Source organism: Montipora foliosa, chromosome 3 (assembly GCF_036669935.1).
Source record: "Montipora foliosa isolate CH-2021 chromosome 3, ASM3666993v2, whole genome shotgun sequence".
Classification (NCBI taxonomy): Eukaryota; Metazoa; Cnidaria; class Anthozoa; order Scleractinia; family Acroporidae; genus Montipora; species Montipora foliosa.
This window is the reverse complement of record NC_090871.1, coordinates 9127430-9139929: the sequence shown is the minus strand read 5'-3', so window position 1 is coordinate 9139929 and position 12500 is coordinate 9127430.

Sequence of the window (12500 nt, the reverse complement as noted above, 5' to 3'; positions counted from 1 at the left end):
GGACGTTAGTGAAGGTACATGAAGGCAAATGAACGTGAATAAAGGTAAATGAAGATAAATGAACGCGGATGAATGAAGACGTGGGTAGCTGAAGGTAAATAAACTTGAATGGAGGTATAGGAGGATACGTGAAGGTGGATGAAGCTAAATGAACGTGCATAAAGGAAGATGAAGGTAAATGAAAGTATATGAACGTGAACGAAGGTATATGAAGGTAACTGAAGGTATATGAAGGTAGATGAACGTAAATGAAGGTAAATGAAGGTATAGGTCATGTGAAGGCATAGATGAACGTGAATGAAGATATATTGAAATGGATGAAGGTAGATGATTTCGATTGAAGGTAGATGAGGGTAACTAAAGGTAAATGAAGGTAGATGAAGATAAATGAATGTTAATGAAAGTATATGAACATGAACGAAGGTATATGAAGGTAAGTGAAGGTATATGATGGTAGATGAACGTGAATGAAGTTAAATGAAGGCACGGTAAATGAAGGTAGGTGAAGGTAGATGAACGTGAATGAAGGTATATTAAGGTGAATGAAGGTAGATGATTGCGATTGAAAGTAGATGAAGGTAGATGGGGGTAAATAAAGGTAAATGAAGGTAGATGAAGGTAGATGAACGTGAATGAAGGCAGATAAAAGTAGATGAAGGTATTTGTAAATAAATGTGAATGAGGGTAGATGAACGTGAATAACGGTATATTAAGGCAAATAAATGTGATTGAAGGTAGATGAAGGTAGACGAACGCTGGTGAATGACGGTAGATGAAGGTAGATGAAGGTGAGTGAGGGTAACTTAAGGTAGGTGGTGGTAGATGAACGTGAATGAAGGTAAATGTAAGTTAATGAAGGTAAATGATCGTGAATGAAGGTATATGAACGTGAAGGTAAATGATGATAAATGACAAGAAGTGAATGTATATTAAAGCGGTTTTTTTTAAAAACATACTTTTATAAAGTAATATGAGGAGATTTTGAATGCGGTTATTGTATAGAGATGTAGAGTTTCACTTTAGTAGTAAGAGGACAGGTAATCTGGAAATATAAATCTCGTTATTCTCTTATTTACATTATACCGCCTTTGACACGAGGATTACAGCGAAATGAAAGCACAACTTTGTCACGAATTTTCTAGGATAAAAACTTGTTCAGAAATCTAAAATCTACGTTAACAGGACACACCAGGTCTTCTCCTGAGTATCTGGCTACACATTTTTTCCTCTGGCCGCGCTTCAGCCATTCGATGAGTGCCAGTCTCGTGCTCCTCAACGCTCAAGTTGCCTCGCTCAGGCCCAAAAAGAATTCTGGGTAATTCTGCCATTCCATGACAAGGCAAGGCTCCCAATTCTCATTTCACATTTCACAGGGGGGGCAAGAGTCTGGCGGGAATATTTTGTCATTCTATGTCGGTCGATCGCTGCTCCTTCATGTTTTCCTTTACGGTTTTGTTTTGCAATGCTATTTTTTATTTTTTTAATGTTATGTGCCCTTTCCTTGGGGTGTGGTGTTGCAGTATTAGATGACGAATACGTACCAAGTTATTTATGGGCACTTCTAAAGGGTGGTTTTTAGTGGTTTTCGTAACTGGTGTGGCACAATTGGAATTCATTTTAATTAAATGCTCGTGTAAGTTAGCTTAGTATAATGTTAATGCTTTGTGTAGCTTATGTCACGTTAAGCAGTGGATTGACTGACACATCCGTAATAAACTGTTTCTCATTGAAGCCAGCTCGTTGTAGTGAAGGCAGAATTAGGTTTTTCTTGCAAAATCGTTTTTACCGTCACCCAACGAAATAATAAAATTGAAACCATTCAACGAAAAAAGCCAAAAACGTAGAATGTTGTAGGAGACAACTTTAGAAATCTCCTCTCCAATTCTCAGGTCTGTGCGGTGCATCATTTTTGAGTTATTTGTCGAATCATTTCACGCAACTTTACAGAGTTTTGTATGGAGACGCCATGTTTGTGCAACCTCCGTTAAGCGCCAATATGGCGGCCAGAAATCAATAATAACAAGAACATTTCTCGATCTCAAGATAAAATGTGTAAGAACACATCTCCTAATGTACTTGAAACGCTCAAACTGCTGAGATTCATAGGGATAGACCTTTTTTTTTCAACCAAATAGCTTTGTATCATGGTGTCCCGCAAGGTGACAATTCGGAAATTCAAAATGCAGCAGTACTTTCCAAACGAAAGACGTCATGTAACTGGATACTTGAAAAAAAGATTATTTTTTAGGTCTTCTTCAACCTCCAGCCGTAGATAAAAATTCAAAACACCTCTGGATTTTGATTTTGAGTTGATGACGTCTTTGAGAAAAGCATCTTCCCTGCCAACCTCGACGTCAAAGGAGGAGAAGAGAGCCTGGGTTCGAGATTGCTTTACCACTAGTGTCGGCCCTTTCCTGTATCTTTCTATTTTTAGAAGCACCTCCCAGGGGGCTTCAGTGGGTGTTTTCACAATAGCCAATCATAAGAGACCTATGGTCAGCGATTTATTACGTCACCAGGAACCCTACCCTGCGAGCAGAGTCTCTTTCGATCTTCCTAGATAAGTCGGGAAGAGGAAAGACGACTCTGCCAGCCGCCTCGACATTCTTTCATTTGCCGCTCATCCAAAGAAATGGATGAGTCAGTCCAGTTGCGACTTCTCAAACCTGTTGTTTTAATTTCTGCGCATGATCAATCTCCATGATAAATATTTTTAAACCGGCGTGGCAATTTTCAACTTTCTAATTAAATTAATTAATAAGAATTGTAATTATGATTATTTTATCTATTTATCTGTTTGTTTCCGACTTTAAATTGTACATTAACTATGAACTGAGCAAATAAAATCATATTCGTATATGTCCTTATTTAGTAGATCTAAAAATAGAAATATACGGAAAGGGTTGACTCAAGGGTACAATACAGATGGAAGCTCCGGGGAATGGACTCCTGGTTCCATTTATTATCTGGCTCTCCCTCGTGAAATGCCTTTCTGCTAATTTTCTAAGCTGACCGATAGGAGTCGTTTACGAGTAACCATTCTTGTTGGCCTTTTTTCTTGACTGATACAAATGTTGCACTGTTTGTCGTTAGAGGCAGCTGCAAAAATCTTAGCTTTAATTAAACAGCTTTAAACTGATGGTTAGCCTTGATTTTCAGCCACCTCCTCCACTCGCTAAGTCACTCGGGGAGAGCTCAGGTAAATTAAGGGATGGGTCTCAATTTGCCGTAATTTGTTCACTTCAAAAGTGATGGGGTGGTCTATCTCTTACAGCTTTAGATGTAGAGATATAAAACTTTTTCAGCTGCTTACATTTTTAGTCAATTCCATTATTTTTAATTACGCAAATTAGGTCACGTGACCTCCATCTGTTTAAAAAGCTTGTTTTTGAAACGGCAACACTTTTACGTGTGTTCTCAATTGTTTTACCGGTTGCATAATGTTAAGGCCGATTAGTATATCACTTCTGTGCTTGGCCTTTGTAAAATAATTAAAAGCGAAGGCGTCAAGATGGGATAAAACCTCCTTGGGGGACTTGGTCTAGTTGAAAAAACCGTTTATTTTCAACAACAGTAAAAAATCCAAAACAGGCCAAGCACAGTTTTGTAGAAGCTTGCATTACACATTGTCCTAAACCAGTCCGATTCAATAACACGCAACAAAAAGTGCTGCCATTTTTGTCTAAAGACAGTTTATTGTTTTCTGGCCGCATGCAGTCACGTGACATGATTATATTTGGAACATACCAAATTGACAGAAACCACACATGTATGTGTCTGGCAAAGTTTCATCTTTCTAATGCTTAAGTGCTCCGAGTTAGACCACCCCCCATCACGTTTTGATTAAATCATTGTTTACCCATGCCTTAATTTACCTGAGAGAGGGTAGGAACATTTTTTTGCCATAAAAATTCACTGGTAGGGATCACTTTTTCCCTTGAAAAAAACTAAAACAGCAACAAATAACAACAACAAATGGCAGGAATCAGCATATAGGGGGTGGGGGTGGGGGTTGGATACTAAATGGAACGTCCCCTATTTTGCTTTACATGAGTCACGCCCCAGCGAATCAAAAACATCGTTCTGAGGTCTTCGTACAACACAAAAATCAAGGTGATACACCATAACACCAACCCAGCTTACCACATTTGTTGTATGTGGAGCTGCCAGTTACAGCAGTTATCAGTGAAACGCGCTCCTCAACGATTTCTCTTATTTTATAACAACTAAATTTCGGTAGACGTCAATCAAATGTTTCTATGACAATATAGTCCCACTTGGCGGCAGTCGAATTTGTCATGGAAACATTTGATTCACGTTTACCCAAATTCCGTGTCGAAAAAAAAGTCGTTGAGGGGCGCGTGTGACTGGTAATCGCTGTAAAGGGATGCCTAAAACACCCGCCTGGTACGTTGACTATGCTATGCTGATAAGGTCGAACAAGGCCCGAAACAGCTGTCCATGGTTGCTAATCACGGGCCACTCACATTGTTTCATGTTAGTTGTGACAAACCGCTTTTCCCCTCCCAAACTCCCTGGGGCAACAACAACAACAATAATATTTATTGTACCCGAGAGATTTAAATAAAGTAGGTTACAAAAACAATTAAATTTAAATATGATAACTAAAAGGGTACCAGCACCCTGAAATAATTATAAAGTTAAAAATGTCAGGGCGCTAGATCAGATAAATTAAATTAAATGTTAACAGCAGAGGTACAATATGGAGAGTACATATACACTAACTATCGTACACACAAACGTAACACTAATACTAACACTAGCATTCACCCAAGTTCGGGAGACATGTCCGGTCGTATGACACCTCAATTTGTTTCCGGGGCACTTCTGATCTTATGCCCATATATGAACTGACATTTCTGTATGCTTCCGGCCAAAATAATTTGGTGGTTGTCATAGTGGTTATCATTGTGGTTGTGGTGGTCGTGGTAGTCACAGTAGTTGTGGTGGTTGGTCACAGTAGTCGTGGTGGTCATGGTGGTTGTGCTGGTTATGGTGGTGAAAGTGATCGTAGTGGTCACAGTAGTTGTGGTGGTTATGGTGGTGAAAGTGATCGTAGTGGTCACAGTAGTTGTGGTGGTCATGGTGATCACAGTGCTCGTAGTGGTCACAGTAGTTGTGGTGGTCATGGTGGTCACAGTGGTCGTAGTGGTCACTGTAGTTGTGATTGGGGTCGTGTTCACAGTAGTCATGGTGGTCATGGTGGTCACAGTGGTCGTGGTGGTCACAGTAGTTGTGGTGGTTATGGTGACAGTGATCGTAGTGGTCACAGTAGTTGTGGTGGTCATGATAAACATGGTTGTCACAGTTGTCAAGGTGGTCACTGTAGTTGTGGTGGTCATGGTGGTCACAGTGTTCGTGATGGTCACAGTGGTTGTGGTGGTCATGGTGGTCACAGTAGTTGTGGTGGTCATGGTGATCAAAGTGGTCGTGCTGGTCACCGTAGTTGGAATGGTTATGGTGGTGACAGTCATTGTAGTGGTCACAGTAGTTGTGGTGGTCGTAGTAATCACTGTAGTTGTGGTAGTCGTCGTGGTCACAGCAGTTGTGGTGGTCATGGTGGTCACAGTGGTCGTGGTGGTCACAGTAGTTGTGGTGGTTATTGAGGTGACAGTAGTTGTGGTGGTCCTGGTGCTCACAGTGGTCGTGATGGTCACAGTAGTTGTGGTGGTCGTGGTGGTCACAGTACTTGTGGTGGTCATGGTGGTCACAGTAGTTGTGGTGGTCATGGTGGTCAGAGTAGTTTTGGTGGTTATGGTGATGACAGTGATCGTAGTTGTCACAGTGGTTGTGTTGGTCGTAGTGGTCGTTTTAGGTCATTCTTGTCACAGTGGTCGTGATGGTCACAGTAATTGTGGTGTTCATGGTAGTTGTGATTGTTATGGTGGTGACAGTGATCGTAGTGGTCACAGTAGTTTTGGTGGTCATGGTGATCACAGTGGTTGTGGTGGTCATAGTGGTCACAGTAGTTGTTGTGGGCATAGTAGTCCCAGTAGTTGTGGTGTTCATGGTTGTCACAGTGGTCGTGGTGGTCACGGTAGTTGTGGTGGTTATGGTGGTGACAGTGATCGTAGTGGTCACAGTAGTTGTGGTGGTCATGGTGGTCATAGTGGTCGTGGTTGTCACAGTAGTTGTGGTGGTGACAGTGATCGTAGTGGTCACAGTAGTTGTGGTGGTCGTAGTGGTCACTGTAGTTGTGATTGGGGTCGTGGTCACAGTGGTCGTGGTTGTCACAGTAGTTGTGGTGGTTATGGTGATGACAGTGATCGTAGTGGTCACAGTAGTGGTGGTGGTCATGGTTTTCACGGTAGTTGTGGTGTTCATGGTAGTTGTGATGGTTATGGTGGTGACAGTGATCGCACTGGTCACAGTAGTTGTGGTGGCGGTAGTGGTCATTTTAGTTGTGGTGGTCATCGTGGTCACAGTAGTTGTGGTGGTCATGGTTGTCACAGTGGTCGTAGTGGTCACAGTAGTTGTTGTGTTCATGGTGGTCACAGTAGTTGTGGTGGTCGTAGTGGTAACTCTAGTTGTGGTGGTCGTCGTGGTCACAGTAGTTGTGGTGGTCACGGTGGTTGTGGTGGTCACAGTAGTTATGATGGTGACAGTGATCGTGCTGGTGACAGTAGTTGTGGTGGTCATGGTGGTCACAGTGGTCGTGATGGTCACAGTAGTTGTGGTGGTCGTGGTGGTCATGGTGGTCACAGTAGTTGTGGTGGTTATGGTGGTGACAGTGATCGTTGTGGTTACAGTGGTTGTGGTTGTCGTAGTGGTCATTTTAGTTGTGGTGGTTGTTGTGGTCACAGTGGTCGTGGTGGTCACAGTAGTTGTGGTGGTCGCGGTGGTGTCAGTGATTGTAGTGGTCACAGTAGTTATGGTGGTCATGGTTGTCACAGTGGTCGTGATGGTCACAGTAATGGTGGTGTTCATGGTAGTTGTGATTGTCATGGTGGTGACAGTGATTATAGTGGTCACAGTAGTTTTGGTGGTTATGGTGGTGACAGTGATCGTAGTGATCACAGTAGTTGTGGTGGTCATGGTGGTCATTCTTGTCACATTGGTCGTGATGGTCACAGTAATTGTGGTGTTCATGGTAGTTGTGATTGTTATGGTGGTCACAGTGGTTGTGGTGGTCATAGTGGTCACAGTAGTTGTTGTGGGCATAGTTGTTTCAGTAGTTGTGGTGTTCATGGTTGTCACAGTGGTCGTGGTGGTCACAGTAGTTGTAGGGGTCATGACTGTCACATTGGTCGTAGTGGTCACAGCAGTTGTGGTGGTCACAGTTTCTGTAGTGGTTATGGTGGTCACAGTGGTCGTGATGGTCACAGTAGTTCTGGTGGTCGTGGTGGTCATTGTAGTTCTGGTGGGTATGGTGATGACAGTGATCGTAGTGGTCACAGTAGTTGTGTTGGTCATGGTGGTCGCAGTGGTCATAGTGGTTGTGGTGGTCATAGTGGTCACAGTGATCGTAGTGGTCACAGTAGTTGTGGTGGTCATGGTGGTCACAGTGGTCGTAGTGGTAACAGTAGTTGTGGTGATCGTGGTGGTCACAGTAGTTGTGGTGATAAGTCGGTAAGAGGAAAGACGACTCTGCCAGCCGCCTCGACATTCTTTGACTTGCCGCGCATCCAAAGAAATGGATGAGTCAGTCCAGTTGCGACTTGTCAAACCTGTTTTTTTAATTTTTGTGCATGATTTATATTCTCAAACCGGCGTGGCAATTTTCAACTTTCTAATTTAATTAATTAATTAACATTGTAATTATGATTATTTTATCGATTTATCTGTTTGTTTCCGACTTTAAATTGTACATTAACTATGAACTGAGCAAATAAAATCATATTGTATTCTATTCTCAATCACATACGTCACTATTTAGTAGATCTAAAAATAGAAATATACGACTCAAGGGTACAATACAGATGGAAGCTCCGGGGAATGGACTTCTGGTTCAATTTATTATCTGGCTCTCCCTCGTGAAATGCCTTTTTACTCGGGCCCGTAGGGGCACGAGTTATAAAATACCAACCTCGTTCCCAGGGTCTCTTATCTTAACGCCTGGGGCGAGCGAGGAGAGACCCTGGTAGGCTCTGGTCACGTGTCTCGCAGAATCTGGGAGATGACAATTTATCCAATGAAGGGAGGGGCGGCTTAGTAAGAATTTTGTCTATACTGAGACTACAGCGCATTTATAGGGGAAACAACAATTACTACGCGATGAGCTGCTGCTCCACGTTCATAGTTGATTTTGTCGAGGAATAACGAAGGAAGAAGATGAAATATTACCGACTTTCCATATCCAGTGGGTAACACGGCGACAACATCACGGCCATGGTAAATTGCCTCGAGGCAAATAACTTGTTTAACTTTTAGATTAACGTTAGAATAAATACTATGCGGAATTGCAGCATGAAGGCTACTGTAAAACATCGCAGGTAATGACGGAGTCGCAGCGCGAAGCTCTCATGCCTCGCTTTGAATTCGACAAAGCTCAACGCGACAAATTCTTTGTTTAGAGAGAACCCCTCCCTAGTGTTTTCAATTGTCACGGAAGCACGTGACCAGACCCTACCAGGGTCTCTCCTCGCTCGAGAGACCCTGGGAATGAGGTTGATAAAATACGTTTGATTTAAGTTTTATTTTTTTCCTGTGCAGCAAAATGCACAATAGAAAAACGTGGCGGTGTTTGATTGGGCAATGCACAATAGAAAGCACGTGGCGTTGTTTTGATTGGGTAATGCACAATAGAACCCACGTGGCACTATTTTTTTGACACCGACCCCGTTTACATTTCTCATATTTTCATTGGACAAGAGGTTTGGAAATAGAATTCAAATAAAAATATTCCTCTTTGAAACGTTCAGTTTGTAAGTCGCTTTAATACTGCATTCGCTATCAAGCGCGATGCAAGTCAACAATTAAAACAAGTGATTTTAAGAGAGGATGGGAGAGAGAAGAAAAAAAAAAGTTATTTACCAGCAAAGGATCGGTCCGTGTAGCAAAAAACTGGGACATCGCTCTTGAAAAAGCTACCCTCGGCCTGCGGCCTCGGTCACAGTTTCTCCCTATACGGACCTCCCAGCTGGCAAATAACATTTATTTTGATTATTGGGTGCAGATTACTGTGAGTATTTATATTCTCGTGGTTTGGATTCATTTGGCATGGCCATCCTCAAGGAACTTGTGTACTTCCGAAAGTATTTTCAAGTGTTGAGATATAGTGCGGATCTTCACGTGTCGCGCACGTGACAAAGTGTTTTTTACGTGCAGCACTGTACGAAAGTTTGGTCACCTTGGAAAGATGTTTTCACATCTAAACTTCGTTTCTCTTTCATTTTTTTCTGAAAAAGATGTTTCGATGAGTCATTTCTTTTCATCTTAAACCGTTCAATAAGCGTTTCCTTTCTCAAACACTGAGCAAGAATACCCATCGATCAGTAAAAAACAATGTGCTTAGCCACTTGGGAATAAATACACTATTTTCAACTCGCTTCCATCGTCCAGTGGTTATTGTTAACTCCTGTAATGAAGATAATCTGGGTCCGGGTATTCACTACATACACAGTGGAACATTATGAGAATCGCAATGTAAGGCCGATGCAAGAAGCACAGACTTTTCTCTTTTTTTTTTCTTTATAGTGCTAAATTAACGATACACGACTGTACTTTTGCAGGCCCGAGTATAGGCTACTTGTAGCCTCTTGTTGCTAATTTTCTTAGCTGACTGATAGGAGTCGTTTATGAGTAACCATTCTTGTTGGCCTCTTTTCTTGACTGATACAAATGTTGTACTGTTTGTCGTTAGAGGCAGCTGCAAAAATCTTAGCTCTAATTAAACAGCTTTAAACTAATGGTGGTTGTTGGATACTAAATGGAACGTCCCCTATTTTGCTTTACATGAGTCACGCTCCAGCGAGTCAAAAACATCGTTCCGAGGTCTTCGAACAACACAAAAATCAAGGTGATACACCATAACACCAACCCACCTTACCACAGTTGTTGTATGTGGAGCTGCCAGTTACAGAGGTTATCAGTGAAACGCGCTCCCCAACGGTTTCTCTTATTTTATAAAAACTAAATTTCGGTAGACGTCAATCAAATGTTTCTATGACAATATAGTCCTGTTCACTTAGCGGCAGTCGCATTTGTCATGGAAACATTTGATTGACGTTTACCCAAATTCCGTGTCGAAAAAAAAGTCGTTGAGGGACGCGTGTGACTGGTAATCGCTGTAAAGGGATGCCTACTGACACCCGGCTGGTACGTTGACTATGCTATGCTGATGAGGTCGAACAAGGCCGAAACAGCTGTCCATAGTTGCTAATCACGGGCCACTCACATTGTTTCCAGTTTCTCTTGGGACTTACAATGGTCCCAAGGGAAAACAAAAACAATGCTTATGCAAAATCCTTGGTGTGTGTTGAGGTCAAGCCATGTGCTTTGACAAACCGCTTTTCCCCTCCCAAACTCCCTGGGGCAACAACAACAACAATAATATTTATTGTACCCGAGAGATTTAAATAAAGTAGGTTACAAAAACAATTAAATTTAAATATGATAACTAAAAGGGTACCAGCACCCTGAAATAATTATAAAGTTAGTTCAGATAAATTAAATTGAATGTTAACAGCAGAGGTACAATATGGAGAGTACATATACACTATCGTACACACAAACGTAACACTAACACTAACATTCACTCGAGTTCGGGTGACATTTCCGGTGGTGTGACACCTCAATTTGTTTCCGGGTCACTCCTGATCTTATGCCCATATATGGACTGACATTTCTGTATACTTCCGGCCAAAATAAAATGGTAGTTGTGGTGGTCGTGGTAGTCACAGTAGTCGTGATGGTCACAGTAGTTGTGGTGGTCATGGTGGTCACAGTGATCGCGGTGGTCATGGTAGTCACAGTGGTCATAGTGGTCACAGTAGTTGTGGTGGTCATGGTGGCCAGAGTGATCGTAGTGGTCACAGTAGTTGTGGTGGTCGTCGTGGTCATAGTGGTCACAGTAGTTGTGGTGGTCATGGTCGTCACAGTGGTCGTAGTTGTCACAGTAGTTGTGGTGGACGTGGTGGTCACAGTGGTCATAGTGGTCACGGCGGTCACAGTAGTTGTGGTGCTCGTGGTGGTCATGGTGATCACAGTGGTAACAGTAGTTGTGGTGGTCGTGTAGGTTCACTTGGCGGCAGTCGACTTTGTCATGGAAACATTTGATTCTTGTTTACCCAAATTCCGTGTCGAAAAGAAAGTCGTGTGACTGGTAATTGCTGTAAAGGGATGCCTACTGACACCCGCCTGGTACGTTGACTATGCTATGCTGATGAGGTCCAACAAGGCCGAAACAGCTGTCCATGGTTGCTAATCACGGGCCACTCACACTGTTTCCAGTTTCTCGTGGGACTTACAATGGTCCCAAGAGAAAACAAAAACAATGCTTATGCAAAATCCTTGGTGTGTGTTGAGGTCAAGCCATGTGCTTTGACAAACCGCTTTTCCCCTCCCAAACTCCCTGGGGCAACAACAACAACAATAATACTTATTGTACCCGAGAGATTTAAATAAAGTAGGCTACAAAAACAATTAAATTTAAATATGATAACTAAAAGAGTACAAGCACCCTGAAATAACTATAAAGTTAAAAATGTCAGGGCGCTGGATCAGATAAATTAAATTAAAGGTTAACAGCAGAGGTACAATATGGAGAGTACATATACACTAACTATTGTACACACAAATGTAACACTAATACTAACACTAACATTCACCCGAGTTCAGGTGACATTTCCGGTCGTGTGACACCTCTACTTGTTTCCGGGGCACATCTGATCTTATGCCCATATATGGACTGACATTTCTGTATGCTTCCTGCCAAAATAAAATGGTGGCTGTCGTGGTGGTTGTGGTAGTTACAGTAGTCGTGGTGGTCATCGTAGTTGTGGTGGTTATGGTGGTGACAGTGACCATAGTGGTCACAGTAGTTGTGGTAGTTATGGTGGTCACAGTGGTCGAAGTGGTCACAGTAGTTGTGGTGGTCATAGTGGTCACAGTAGCTGTGGTGGTCATGGTGGTCAGAGTGATTGCAGTGGTCACAGTAGTTGTGTTGGTTATGGTGGTCACAGTGGTCGTAGTGGTCACAGTAGTTGTGGTGGTCATGGTTGTCAAAGTGGTCGTGGTGGTCACAGTAGTTGTGGTGGTCATGGTGGTCACAGCAGTTGTGGTGGTCGTGGTGGTCATAGTAGTTGTGGTAGTTATCGTGGTAATAGTCATCGTAGTGGTCACAGCCGTTGTGGTGGTCATGGTGGTCACAGTGGTCATAGTGGTCACAGTGGTCATAGTAGTAACAGTAGTTGTGGTGGTCGTGGTAGTCACAGTAGTTGTGGTGGTCATGGTGGTCACGGTGGTCGTGGTGGTCACAGTAGTTGTGGTGGTCATGGTGGTCACAGTGGTCATAGTGGTCACAGTGGTTGTGGTGGTCA